We start from the raw sequence: 12,674 nt of genomic DNA, 5'->3' as shown, positions 1-12,674 counted from the left end.
CTGGTTGAGTGTGGTCAGTGCTTTGATGCTGGGGATGTTGAGAACACTGATGTTGCTGCGTCTGTCCTCCCAGGAGATTTGCAGGATCTTGCGGAGTCATCGTTGGTAGTCTTTCTCCAGTGATTTGAGATGTCTACTGTATATGATCCACGTCTCTGAGTCATACAGGAGGGCGGGTATCACTATAGCCCTGTAGACCATAAGCTTGGTGCCAGGTTTGAGGGCCTGATCTTCAAACACTCTTTTCCTCAGGTGGCCGAAGGCTGCGCTGGTGCACTGGAGGCGGTGTTGAACCTCGTCGTCTATGTCTGCCCTTGCTGATAGGCTTCCGAGGTATGGAAAGTGTTTCATGTTGTCCAGGGCCGCGCCATGGATCTTGATGACTGGGGGGGCAGTGCTGTGTGGCGGGGTCAGGTTGGTGGAGGACCTTTTGTCTTACAGATGTTTAGTGTAAGGCCTATGCTTTCGTATGCCTCGGTGAAGATGTTGACGACGACTTGGAGCTCAGCCTCTGAATTCGTGCAGACACAAGCGTCATCCACGTACTATAGTTCGATGACAGAGGATGGGACGGTCTTGGATCTGGCCTGGAGGCGACGAAGGTTGAACAGGTTCCCGCTGGTTCTGTAGTTTAGTTCCACTCCAGCGGGGAGCTTGTTGAGTGTGAGGTGGAGCATTGCAGCGAGGAAGATTGAGAAGAAGATTGGTGCGATGACACAGCATTGCTTGACCTCGGTCCAGACGTTGATTGGGTCTGTGGTGGATCTGTTGGTCAGGATCACGGCTTGCATGTCGTTGTGGAGCAGGCGGAGGATGGCGACAAACCTTTGGGGGAAGCCGAAACGGAGGAGGGCGCTCCATAGTCCCTTGTGGTTAATTGTCAAAGGCCTTTGTAAAGTCAAAGAAGGCCATGTACAAGGGTTGGTGCTGTTCCCTGCATTTCTCTTGCAGTTATCGCGCTGTAAAGGGCATGTCTGTTATACCCCTTAGTGGACGGAATCCGCACTGTGACTCCGGGAGGAGCTTCTCGGCCACGGAGAAGATGGTTGAGGATTCGAGCGATGACTTTCCCAGTGGCTGACAACCGGGAGATTCCTCTGTAGTTGCCGCAGTCAGATTTGTCCCCTTTTTTAAAGATGGTCACAATTACTGCATTTCTGAGATCTCCTGGCATGCTCTCCTCCTTCCAGATGAGGTCATGCATTCGTGCCAATAGTGCCTCTCCACCATAGTTCAGTGCCTCAGCGGGGATTCCATCCGCTCCTGATGCCTTGTTGTTCTTGAGCTGACAAATGGCCTTTTCTACCTCGTGCAGGGCTCTGATTTTGCTGAGATGGTGACTGGTAGCATGCTGTGGGATGGAGTTGAGGACACTCGTGTCAAAGGCAGAGTCTCGATTTTAAGGAGATCTTCGAAGTGCTCCTTCCAGCGGGTCCTGATTGCCTCAGTGTCCTTGATGAATGTCCCCCTGTTCTTGGCCACCAGTGGGGTGGGGCCTGGGGTGCTTGGGCTGTAGGTGGACTTGACTGCGGTGAAGAATCCTCGCACATCATGGCTGTCAGTCAGCTGCTGAATCTCCTGTGGTTTCTCCACCCACCATCTATTCTTCAGGTTGTGGGTTTTTTATTGGACCTCTGCCGTAAGCCGTAAAGCTGCTTTGCTGCTCCTGAGTTGGGTTGCTGTTTTAGGTTCAGAAATGCCCCTTGTTTGCGGTTTATTTGCTCTTGGGTCTCCTGGTCATTCTCATCAAACCAGTCCTAGTTTTTCCGGGTTGAGTGACTGAGCGTCTCTTCGTAGGCACTGGTTATGTTGGCCTGGAGGGCAGACCAAGCGCTGTAGGCACTCTGCGTCTCGGGTCATCATGGGTCGCTAGGCTAGCAGTGAGGCGCTGGCTGTATCGGACTTTCTTAGCTGGGTCTTTGAGTGCCCCGCTGTTGATTTTTCTGCGGCACTGCTTCTGTTGCCGTCGTCGCTTTGGGGCTATGTTGATGTTGATGACGGAACGGATTAGGCGGTGGTCCGTCCAGCAGTCGTTGGCTCCTGTCATGGCACGGGTGATGCACACGTCCTTGCGATCCCTTGCTTGAACGATGACTTAGTCGAGCAGGTGCCAATGTTTGGAGTGAGGGTGTTACCACGATGCCTTGTACTTGTCCCTTTGGCGGAACAAGGTGTTGGTGATGACAAGGTCGTGTTCTAGGCATTTTGTTAGGAGCAGGGTACCGCTGGAGTTGGTTTTCCTTACCACCTCTCTGCCGATCACGCCTCCCAGAGGTCTGTGTTCTTACCGACTCTGGTGTTGAAATCGCCGGGTTTGTGGTTCATAGGAACTCGGGACAGTAATTGTTCGAGGCTGGAGTAAAATCCCTCTTTGGCCTCATCTGTTGCGTCGAGTGTTGGGGCGTTACCACTGATAATTGGCGCACTGGTTCCGGAATAGGGGTGAGTCGGAGAGTCATGAGACATTCACCAATTCCGCAGGGGGAGTCCCTGAGGCAGTCGACCAGCTTGCTCTTGATGGCAAAACCGACTCCGTGGAGGTGGCGTTCTTCCTCTGGTTTACCTTTCATGAATAAGGTGTAACTTCCCCCTCATTCTTTGAGCTGGCCTTCCCCTGCCCGCCGGGTCTTGCTTAGGGCGGCGATGTCGATATCGAAGCGTCTAAGTTCCCGGGCAACAGTGGCGGTGCGGCGTTCTGGTCTGTCGCTGTTGGAGTTGTCCTTGAGGAAGGGACTCTGCGCCGCTGCTTCTGTCAGCGATACCCCTAGCCAACTGGAGGTGGAGACCGCCTTCCAAGAATTCCCAGCGGAAACACCGAGGGGGCAGGGGCCCCAGCCCAGCGGGGACACACAGAGCAGGGGCATCTGGCCAGCCAAGGGACCTCCGGGACGCCCTGCCAAAGGGACTCGAGGATATGGGGCTGGCCGAAGGGACTCCGAGGCCGGCGCTGAACCGGCTGAAGGGACCGAGGCGTGGCGGCGTCGTCTTCTACTCCCAACCAACTTTTAATTAATTTTTGAAATTTTTAACTAACTTTTAAACTAATTAAACAATTTGGGAAAACTTTTAAAAATTACATTTTAGACTCTCAACCGAAAGACTTTTAAACATTTATTATTAACTTACATCTTTGACTTAACTTTGGGAAACTTTTATAATCTATTATTGATTTACATCTTAGGTTTTTAACAACTCTTAGAAACTTTTGAAATAAATTGGGAACTTTTATCAACTTTTAATCTTTTTAAAAATAACTAGGAAGTCACCTTCTTAATGCCTTCCCCCTCAACCTAGCCTCGGGCCATCTACCATCAATGGTGCTACCCTGCACCGAGCTTGCGGCCAACACTTCACCGTAGGCAATTAGGCTTATCGAGCTGTGCCTGGTCTCCAGTTGTCTTGGACCCCCTTGCCACTGGACTAAGACCTTGTTCAGCTAAGCCTGTATGGTTGCCGGTGTGCAGCGGCCACCCCACGTTAAAAGAACTCCCGCACAGGCATCTTCCACTCCGTCAGTATGAAGTTCGGGACCGGGAACGTCAGGATCCTCATGGACAATCCCAACAGCAACAGGCCGGAACGCCGCACCGTCATAGTTGTCCGGGAACTCCGACGTTTTGATATCTCCACCCGAAGCGAGACCCGGCGGGCAGGGGAAGATCAGTTGAAGGAACATGGTGGAGGTTACACCACCTTCTGGAAAGGGAAACCAGAGGGAGAACGGTACCTTCATGGAGTCGGCTTTGCCGTCCAGAATGAGCTGGTCGACCACCTCAGACTCCCCCTGTTTGGTCAACGAACGCCTCGTGACTCTCCGTATCACCCTATCTCAGAATCAAAGTGCCACAGTCATCAGTGCATATGCCCCCACACTCGATGCAATGGATGAGGCTAAAGAGGGTTTTTATTCCAACCTCGAGACATCCTTGTCCCGTGTCCCCATGGGCGACAAATTGATCCTCCTGGGTGATTTTAATGCCAGGCACAGACACAGCCCTCTGGGGAGGCGTGATTGGCAGAGAGTGGGTAGGGAAAGCCAATTCCAACGGTGCCCTACTCCTGACAAAATGTCTAGAACATGAACTCCTCATTACCAACACCCTATTCCGGGACAAATACAAGGCATCGTGGCAACACCCTTGCTCCAAACACTGGCACCTGCTTGACTTTGTCATCGAGCCAGGGATCGCAAGGATTAGCGCATCACCCGCGCTAGGACAGGAGCTGACGACTGCTGGATGAACCACTGCCTAATCCGATCCATCATCAACATTAACATTGCCCCAAAGCAGAGGGGACAGCAGAAGCAGTTCCGCAAAAAAGTTAATTCCGGGGCACTTGGAGACCCAGCTAAGAGAGCCCTATACAGCCAGCACCTCACAGCCAATCTGGCGTGCCTTGATGACCCTGAGATGCTGAATCCCCATAGTGCTTGGTCTGCCCTCCAGGCCTCTATAACCAGTGCCTGTGAAGAGACACTTGGTCACTCAACCAGAAAACATCAGGACTGGTTTGATGAAAATGATCAGGAGATCGAAGAACTAATAGATCGCAAACTCAAAGCATTTCTGAGCCTCAAGCAACAGCCCAACTCTGGAGCTGCAAAACAACATTACAGACGGCTCAAGGCTCAGGTCCAACAAAAAACTTGGGACCTAAAGAACAGGTGGTGGATGGAGAAAGCACAGGAGATACAACAACTGGCCGACAGCCACGATATGCGAGGATTCTCCACTGCAGTCAAGGCCACCTACGGTCCAAACTCCCATGGCCCCACCCCACTCCTGGCCAAGAATGGGGAAACCCTCATCAAGGACACCAATCCACGTCCGGACTGGGGTCAAACAGGGCTGTGTCATCGCCCCAACCCTCTTCTCAATCTTCCTCGCTGCCATGCTCCACCTCACAATCAACAAGCTCTCCGCTGGAGTGGAATTAAACTACAGAACCAGTGGGAAGCTGTTTAACCCACGCCGCCTCCAGGCCAGGTCCAAGATCACCCCAACCTCTGTCATTGAGTTGCAGTATGCGGACGATGCCTGTCTCTGTGCACATTCAGAAGCTGAACTCCAGGATATAGTCAATGTATTCACTGAAGCATATGAAAGTATGGGCCTTTCGCTTAGCATCGGTAATCAAAGGTCCTCCTTCAACCTGTCACCGCCGCACAGCACTGCCCTCCAATCAGCAAGATCTATGGCGCGGCCCTGGATAATGTGGACCATTTCCCATATCCCGGGGGCCTCTTATCAACAAAGGCAGACATTAATGCGGAGATTTAGCATCGCCTCCAGTGCGCCAGCGCAGCTTATGGCCGCCTGCGGATAAGTGTTTGAAGACCAGGCCCTCAAATCTACCACCAAACTCATGGTCTATAGGGCTGTAGTAATACCCGCCCTCCTGTAAGGGTCTGAGGCATGGACGATGTATAGAAGGCACCTCGAGTCGCTGGAGATATATCACCAACGATGTCGCCGCAAGATCCTGCAAATCTCCTGGGAGGATAAGTGCACCAATATCAGTGTCCTCGACCAGGCTAACATCCCCAGTATTGAAGCACTGACCACACTCGATCAGCTTCGCTGGGCAGGCCACATAGTACGGATGCCAGATACGAGACTCCCTAAGCAAATGCTTTATGCGGAGCTCCTTCATGGTAAACGAGCCAAAGGAGGACAGCGGAAACATTATAAGGACACCCTCAAAGCCTCCCTGGTAAAGTGCGACATCATCAATGACACCTGGGAGACCCTGGCTGCAGACCGCCCGAGGTGGAGAAAGTCCATCCAGGAGGGCGTTGAGCTCTTTTAGTCTCGACGCAAGGAACATGAAGAGGCCAGGCGCAGGCAGCGGAAGGAGCGCGCAGCAAACCAGCCCGACCGACCCCTTCCCCTGACGAATGTCTGTCCCTCTTGTAACGGGGTCTGTGGCTCTCTTGGACTGTTCAGCCATCAAAGAACTCACTTTGGGAGTGGAAGCAAGTCTTCCTCGATCCCAAGGGACTGCCTCTGAGATGAGTGAGTGTCCATGAGGGTTCCAGGTCCCGAACTTCATTTTGAAGAGTGGAAGATGCATGCGCGTGAGTTCTTTTAACGTGGAGTGACCGTTGCACACCGGCTACCACACTGGCTTAGCAAAGCAAGGTCTCGGTCCAGTGGCAAGGGGGACCAAGACGACTGGAGACCCGGCACTGCTGCATGTGCTAAGTTGCCAACTGCGGGGTGCGAGTCGTAAGCTCGGCGCTGAGCAGCGCCCTTCATTGAGGTGGTGAGAGTATCTTAGTAGTGATAACAAAATAGTATGGTTCAAGAGTGGCACAAGTATTATGAGGCAATGAGGGTAAAACTGAAGAAGGTAAACCTGGGATAAAGTCTTGAAAAACAAAGACAGAAACACAGTGGGGAATCTTTAAAAGGGTAATCAATAGAGTTCAAGAGCAATTTATTCCACTAAAAGCCAAAAACAAACAAGCTCATTATGGGACACCGCGGATGAATAAAGAACTAAAGGGAAAAGTGAATCATAAGAAAAAGACATAAGAAGTAGTTCTTGAATTCTAAAGCAGACGAGGATAAAAAGAAATATGAAGAATTTAAAAACCAAAAGGCAGGCAAAGAGAAATTATATACAAATATAAAAACAAGTAAGTGTTTAGGCACATAAGTAGCAAAAGGAAAATTAAAGTAGGGATAGGGCCACCAAAGGATGAGCACGGTTAAACTCCCAGATCATGGGGTAGATTTTGGCCGAGCCCGTTTTTCGGCGTACTTAAGCGGTGCAACTCGGATAAGTATATAAGAACATAAGAAATTGGAACAGGAGTGGGCCATAAGGCCCTCGAGCCTGCTGCGCCATTCAATAAGATCATGGCTGATCTGATCATGGACTCAGCTCCACTTCCCCACCCGCTCTCCATAACCCCTTATCCCCTTATCGTTTAAGAAACTGTCTATTTCTGTCTTAAATTTATTCAATGTCCCAGCTTCCACAGCTCTCTGAGGCAGCAAATTCCACAGACTTACAATCCTCTGAGAAGAAATTTCTCTTCATCCCTGTTTTAAATGGGCGGCCCCTTATTCTAAGATCATACCCTGTAGTTCTAGTCTTCCCCCATTAGTGGAAACACCCTCTCTTCACCCACCTTGTCAAGCCCCCTCATAATCTTATATGTTTCAATAAGATCACCTCTCATTCTTCTGAATTCCAATGAGTAGAGGCCCAACCTACTCAGCCTTTCTTCATAAGTCAACCCTCTCATCCCCGGAATCAACCTGGTGAACCTTCTCTGAACTGCCTCCAAAGCAAGTATATCCTTTCGTAAATATGGAAACCAAAACTGCACGCAGTATTCCAGGATGGTTTCGCAAGTCTGTTCCCTAAGGCTCGGTTGGTTCAGATCCAGGTCCTCTCCGCATCCCGCCCCTATCCCAGGCCGAATGGCCTCCGATGTACTTGCCTGCGTCGATTTCTTTAACTCTCCGCAGCGGTTTTCTGAAGTGGCCACATACACTGGCCTAAGTAGAAATGGAGTAACTATTAGCTGGCCAAAGTTGCCTAAATGGCCAGAACTGACGTAGGTGGCTGGTAATGCCCCCTTTTGAGAAAAAAAAACTAACCTTAAAAAAAAACGTAACTAAGTGAGTTGATTGGGGAAACTGGGGATTTTTAAGTCAGACCAGAAAAAGCAGCCTACTCCCCAAAAAAACCGGAGCATCTCCTAGCCAAAATTGAGCCCAATGGCAGTAGTATTGAATAACTACTTGACCTAATTTTTTACAAAAGAAGATAATGAAATAGATACTTCACTAGAGGATGAGCTTAAAAAGAATATTAATACAGTTGGGATCGATAGGAAGAAAATAATTGACAAACTAGCAAAACTAAAAGAAGAAAAAACCGCATGTCCGGGTGGTATGCACCCACGTATAATCAAAGAAACGAGGGGAAAAATAGAGTATGAGAGGAAGCTTGCTGGAAACACAAAAATTGACTGCAAAAGCTTCCATAGATATGCGAAGAGAAAAATATTAGTGAAGACAAACGTAGGTCCCTTGCAGTCAAAATCAGGTGAATTTATAACTGGGAACAAATAAATGGCAGACCAATTGAACGAATACTTTGGTTCTGTCTTCACAAAGGAAGACACATATATAATCTTCCTGAAATATTGGGGGACTGAGGGTCTAGCGAGAAGGAGGAACTGAAGGAAATCCCTATTAGTCAGGAAATTGTGTTAGGGAAATTGATGGGATTGAAGGCCGATAAATTCCCAGGGCCTGATAGTCTGCATCCCAGAGTACTTAAGTGGCCCTAGAAAAATAGTGGATGCATTGGTGATCATTTTCCAACAGTCTATCGACTCTGGATCAGTTCCTATGGACTGGAGGGTAGCAAATGTAACACCACTTTTTAAAAAGGGAGGGAGAGAGAAAACAGCTAATTATAGACTGGTTAGCCTGACATCAGTAGTGGGGGAAATGTTGGAATCAATTATTAAAGATGAAATAGCAGCTCATTTGGAAAGCAGTGACCGGATCGATCCAAGTCAGCATGGATTTATGAAAGGGAAATCATGCTTGCCAAATCTTCTACAATTTTTTGAGGATGTAACTCGTAGTGTGGACAAGGGAGAACCAGTGGATGTGGTGTATTTGGACTTTCAAAAGGCCTTTGACAAGGTCCCACATGAGATTGATGTGCAAAATTAAAGCACATGGTATTGGGGGTAATGTATTGACATGGATAGAGAACTGGTTGGCAGACAGGAAGCAGAGAGTTGGGATAAACAGGTCCTTTGCAGAATGGCAAGCAATGACTAGTGGGGTGCGGCAGGGCTCCGTGCTGGGACCCCAGCTATTTACAATATACATCAAGGATTTAGATGAAGGAATTGAGTGTAATATCTCCAAGTTTGCAGATGGCACTAAGTTGGGTGGCGGTGTGAGCTGCTAGGAGGCTGCAGGAGGACTTGGACAGGTTAGGTGAGTGGGCAAATGCATGGCAGATGCAGTATAATGTGGATAAATGTGAGGTTATCGACTTTGGTGGCAAAAACATGAAGGCAGAATATTATCTGAATGGCGGCAGATTAGGAAAAGGGGAGGTGCAACGAGACCTTGGTATCATGGTACATCAGTCATTGAAAGTTGGAATGCAGGTACAGCAGGTGGTGAAGAAGGCAAATGGCATGTTGGCCTTAGCTAGGAGATTTGAGTACAGGAGCATGGAGGTCTTAATGCAATTATACAGGGACTTGGTGAGGCCTCACCTGGAATATTGTGTTCTGTTTTGGTCTCCTAATCTCAGGAAGGACATTCTCGCTATTGAGGGAGTGCAGTGAAGGTTCACCAGACTGATTTCCCAGGATGGTGGGACTGACACATGAGGAGAGACTGGATCAAATGGGTCTGTATTCACTGGAGTTTAGAAGAATGAGAGGGGATCTCATAGAAACATATAAAATTCTGACGGGACTGGACAGGTTAGCTGCAGGAAGAATGTTCCCGATGTTGGGGAAGTCCAGAACCTGGGGTCACAGTCGAAGGATAAGGGGTAAGCCATTTAGGACCGAGATGAGGAGAAACTTCTTCACTCAGAGTTGTTAGCCTCTGGAATTCTCTCTGGAGGCCTTCTCTTCCCACGCTGTGAAGCGCGCTCCCGTCCTCGAGGTTCCCACACAGAAGGTGCAGTCACGTGTGACTGCTCAGCCAATTAGGTATAGTGTTCCATAGCTTTCTCATTAATAGCAATGAGAACTTCATATCTACGAGTTCTCATTGCTATTAAAGAGGGGGAAAAAACAAACACTAAACACATAATAAATTTTTTTTTAAAAAACACCTCATAATAATTCAAGTTAATAAATAAATACCTTAGAGAAAAAAAATTCTGAGTTAATGTTTTTTTAAAATTATAGTTAAAAATAAATGTAATGTAGTGGGCAGGGTTTTTAAAAATAATGTGTTTTTTTTTAAGTTAATTTAATTATATTTTTGTATGTTTTTAAACTCTTACGCCTGTAGTATGCTGTATGCCTGCTTTTATCATGCGCAAGAACTTTGAGGACATTTGCTGGGCAAGATATGGGTAAATCCCGCAATCCTGCCCATGCAAATGTCCTTCCACCCGATATGCATTGTGCGCTGCAAACTGGCTTTTACGATGCCTTCCCGGGTCCGTCGGCACTCAGTATGGACCCAGGGAGGCTGGGATTTCTGCACCAATAGAGCAGCCAGAGACAGAAAATAGAACAAAAAATAGTCAGCATGGATTCCGAAATGCTATGTCATGTTTAAGTAATTCTTTAAAGAGGTAATGGAAAGAGTAGACAAGGGTAATCATAGAATGATTACAGCACGGAAGAAGCCCATTCGGCCCATCGAGCCCGTGCTGGCTCTCTGCAAGAGCACTTCAACTAGTTCCACTGCCTCACCCTTTTCCCGTAGCCCTGCAAATATTTTTCTTTCAGGTACTTATCGAACTATCCTTTGAAGGCAGGGAACGAGTCTACCTCCACCACTCTTTCAAGCAGTGCATTCCAGATCCTAACAAATCACTGTTTATTTAAAAAAAAAGGTTTTTCTCATGTTGCCTTTGGTTCTTTTGCCAATCACCTTAAATCGGTGACCTCTGGTTCTCGACCTTTCTGCCAATGGGAACCATTTCTGTCCATGTACTCTGTCCAGACCCCTCATGATTTTAAACACTTATATCAAATCTCCTCTTAATCTTCTCTGCTCTGAGGAGAACAACCCCAGCTTCTCTAGTCTATCCACATAACTGTAGTCCCTCATCCCTGGAATTGTTCTCATAAATCTTTTCTGCACCCTCTCTAAGACCTTCACATCCTTCCTAAAGTGCGGTGCCCAGAATTGGACACAATGCTCCAGTTGAGGCCGAACCAGTGTTTTATACTGTTTCATCATCATTTTCATGCTTTTGTACTCTATACCTCTCCATGAAGCCCAGGATCCTGTAAGCTTTTTCATGCAGTGGATGGCCCTTGATAATATACTTCACGGTAGGCTTATGACCAAGGTTAGGTCATGTGGAATCAGGGAACAAATAGCTGAATGGACAGCAAATTGGCTTAAAAAAATAGAAAGCCAAGAGTAGGGGTAAAGAGTATTTATTCAGATTGGAGGAAGGCTGAAAGCGATGTTCCACAAGGATCCGTGCTGGGACTACTGATGTTCATAATTTGCATTAATAATTTGGAATAAGTAACTCAAAAGGAAAATTGTCATGCGCCTACCGTGTGGTGCTTTATCAGAATTTGCAGGTGATACCAAACCTTGGGCAAGCGTTGGCTAATACTAAGGAAGAATACAACATGATTGAAGCCAGAAAGAAGCATTAGAGAACTTGCAGACTGGACTGTTAAGCGGCAACAGAACTTCAACATAAATAAATGTGAGGTGATGCACTTTGGTAGGAAAAATAGAAACAACATCAACACCTTGGGAAATAAGAAACTGAAAGGGGTAAAAGAACAAAGGGATCTACAGGTAAAAACATCATTAAAAGCAACATCACAGTTCAGAAATGCAATTAACAATGCTAATAAAGCACTAGGATTTAATTCCAAGGGTATGGAATTCAAAAGTACTGAAATTATGTTCACTGTGATCAGGCTCACATTGAGTACTGTACATAATTCTGGTCTCCATGCTATAGAAAGTGCCAAAAAGATTTTCAAGGATGGTGCCAGAACTCAACTGAGAAATTAAGCTATCAGGAAAGATTGAACAGGTTCAGACTTTTTTTCTATGGGGGAGACCTGATGGAGATCTTTAAAATTATGAATGGGTTAGATAGGGTAGATGTGGAGAGAATGTTTCTACTTGTGGGAGAACCAAAACTTGGGTCTATAAATACAAGATCATTACTCATAAATCCAATAGGGAACAGGGAGAAATTTATTTACTCAGTGCTTAGAATGTGGAACTCGTTACCACAGGAAGTTATTGAGGCAAATAGCTTGGATGTTTTCAAAAATAAACGAGGTAAGTACATGGGAGAAAAGGGAATAGAAAGATATGCTGAAAGGCTGAGATGAGGTAGATGCAATGGGAGGAAACTTGGGCCCAAGTTTCGGGCCGCGCCTAGAACGGCGCAGCCCCGACCTGGACGCCCGTTTTTCGCGCCACAAAGTGCGTCTAAAAAAAACTTCCAGATTCTCTGGCTCCCTGCTGGCCCTCGGCGTGGCGCAGCACGAGTTGTAGGGGGCGGAACTAGGTCCCTGCGCTGAAAACCGTGCCGGGACCTCTGCACATGCGCGCGACAGTGGGCGCGCATGTGCAGTAGCTCCAGGCGCCCAAAACTGTGTGGGAGGGGCCCGAAGCGCGCAGCCCCTAGCCCTGGCCCAATGACCTCACTGGGGCTGCGTGCATAAGGTTCCTCCCAGGCCCAGCTCCTGCTTCCTACCGACTCGGCTCGGCTCCCGCTTCCACCCGCCCCGGGACCGAACCGGCCCCGACCCCTCCCGGACTGGACCCGACCCGCGCTCCCCGACCTCCCTCCATCCCCCCGTCCCCGACACGAACCGACCCGCGCTCCCGACCCCGACCCCGACCCGCGCTCCCCCCGACCCGACCGGCGCTGACGACCCCGGACCCGACCCAACGCCACCTACCTGTAAATCTGGTGCTGGGGACGGGCCCTGCCCGAAGTCT

The 12,674-nt window shown here is 48.4% G+C and overlaps 1 protein-coding gene across 8 annotated transcripts in view; it reads left to right on the top strand.

Annotated features, from left to right (window-relative positions):
* Positions 1–12,674, top strand: part of ect2 (epithelial cell transforming 2) — a 95,503-nt gene that overhangs the window by 14,342 nt on the left and 68,487 nt on the right. The window lies entirely within an intron of this gene.

The sequence above is a fragment of the Pristiophorus japonicus genome, chromosome 6 (assembly GCF_044704955.1).
Source record: "Pristiophorus japonicus isolate sPriJap1 chromosome 6, sPriJap1.hap1, whole genome shotgun sequence".
NCBI lineage: Eukaryota > Metazoa > Chordata > Chondrichthyes > Pristiophoridae > Pristiophorus > Pristiophorus japonicus.
This window is presented reverse-complemented; position numbering and strand designations above follow the sequence as displayed.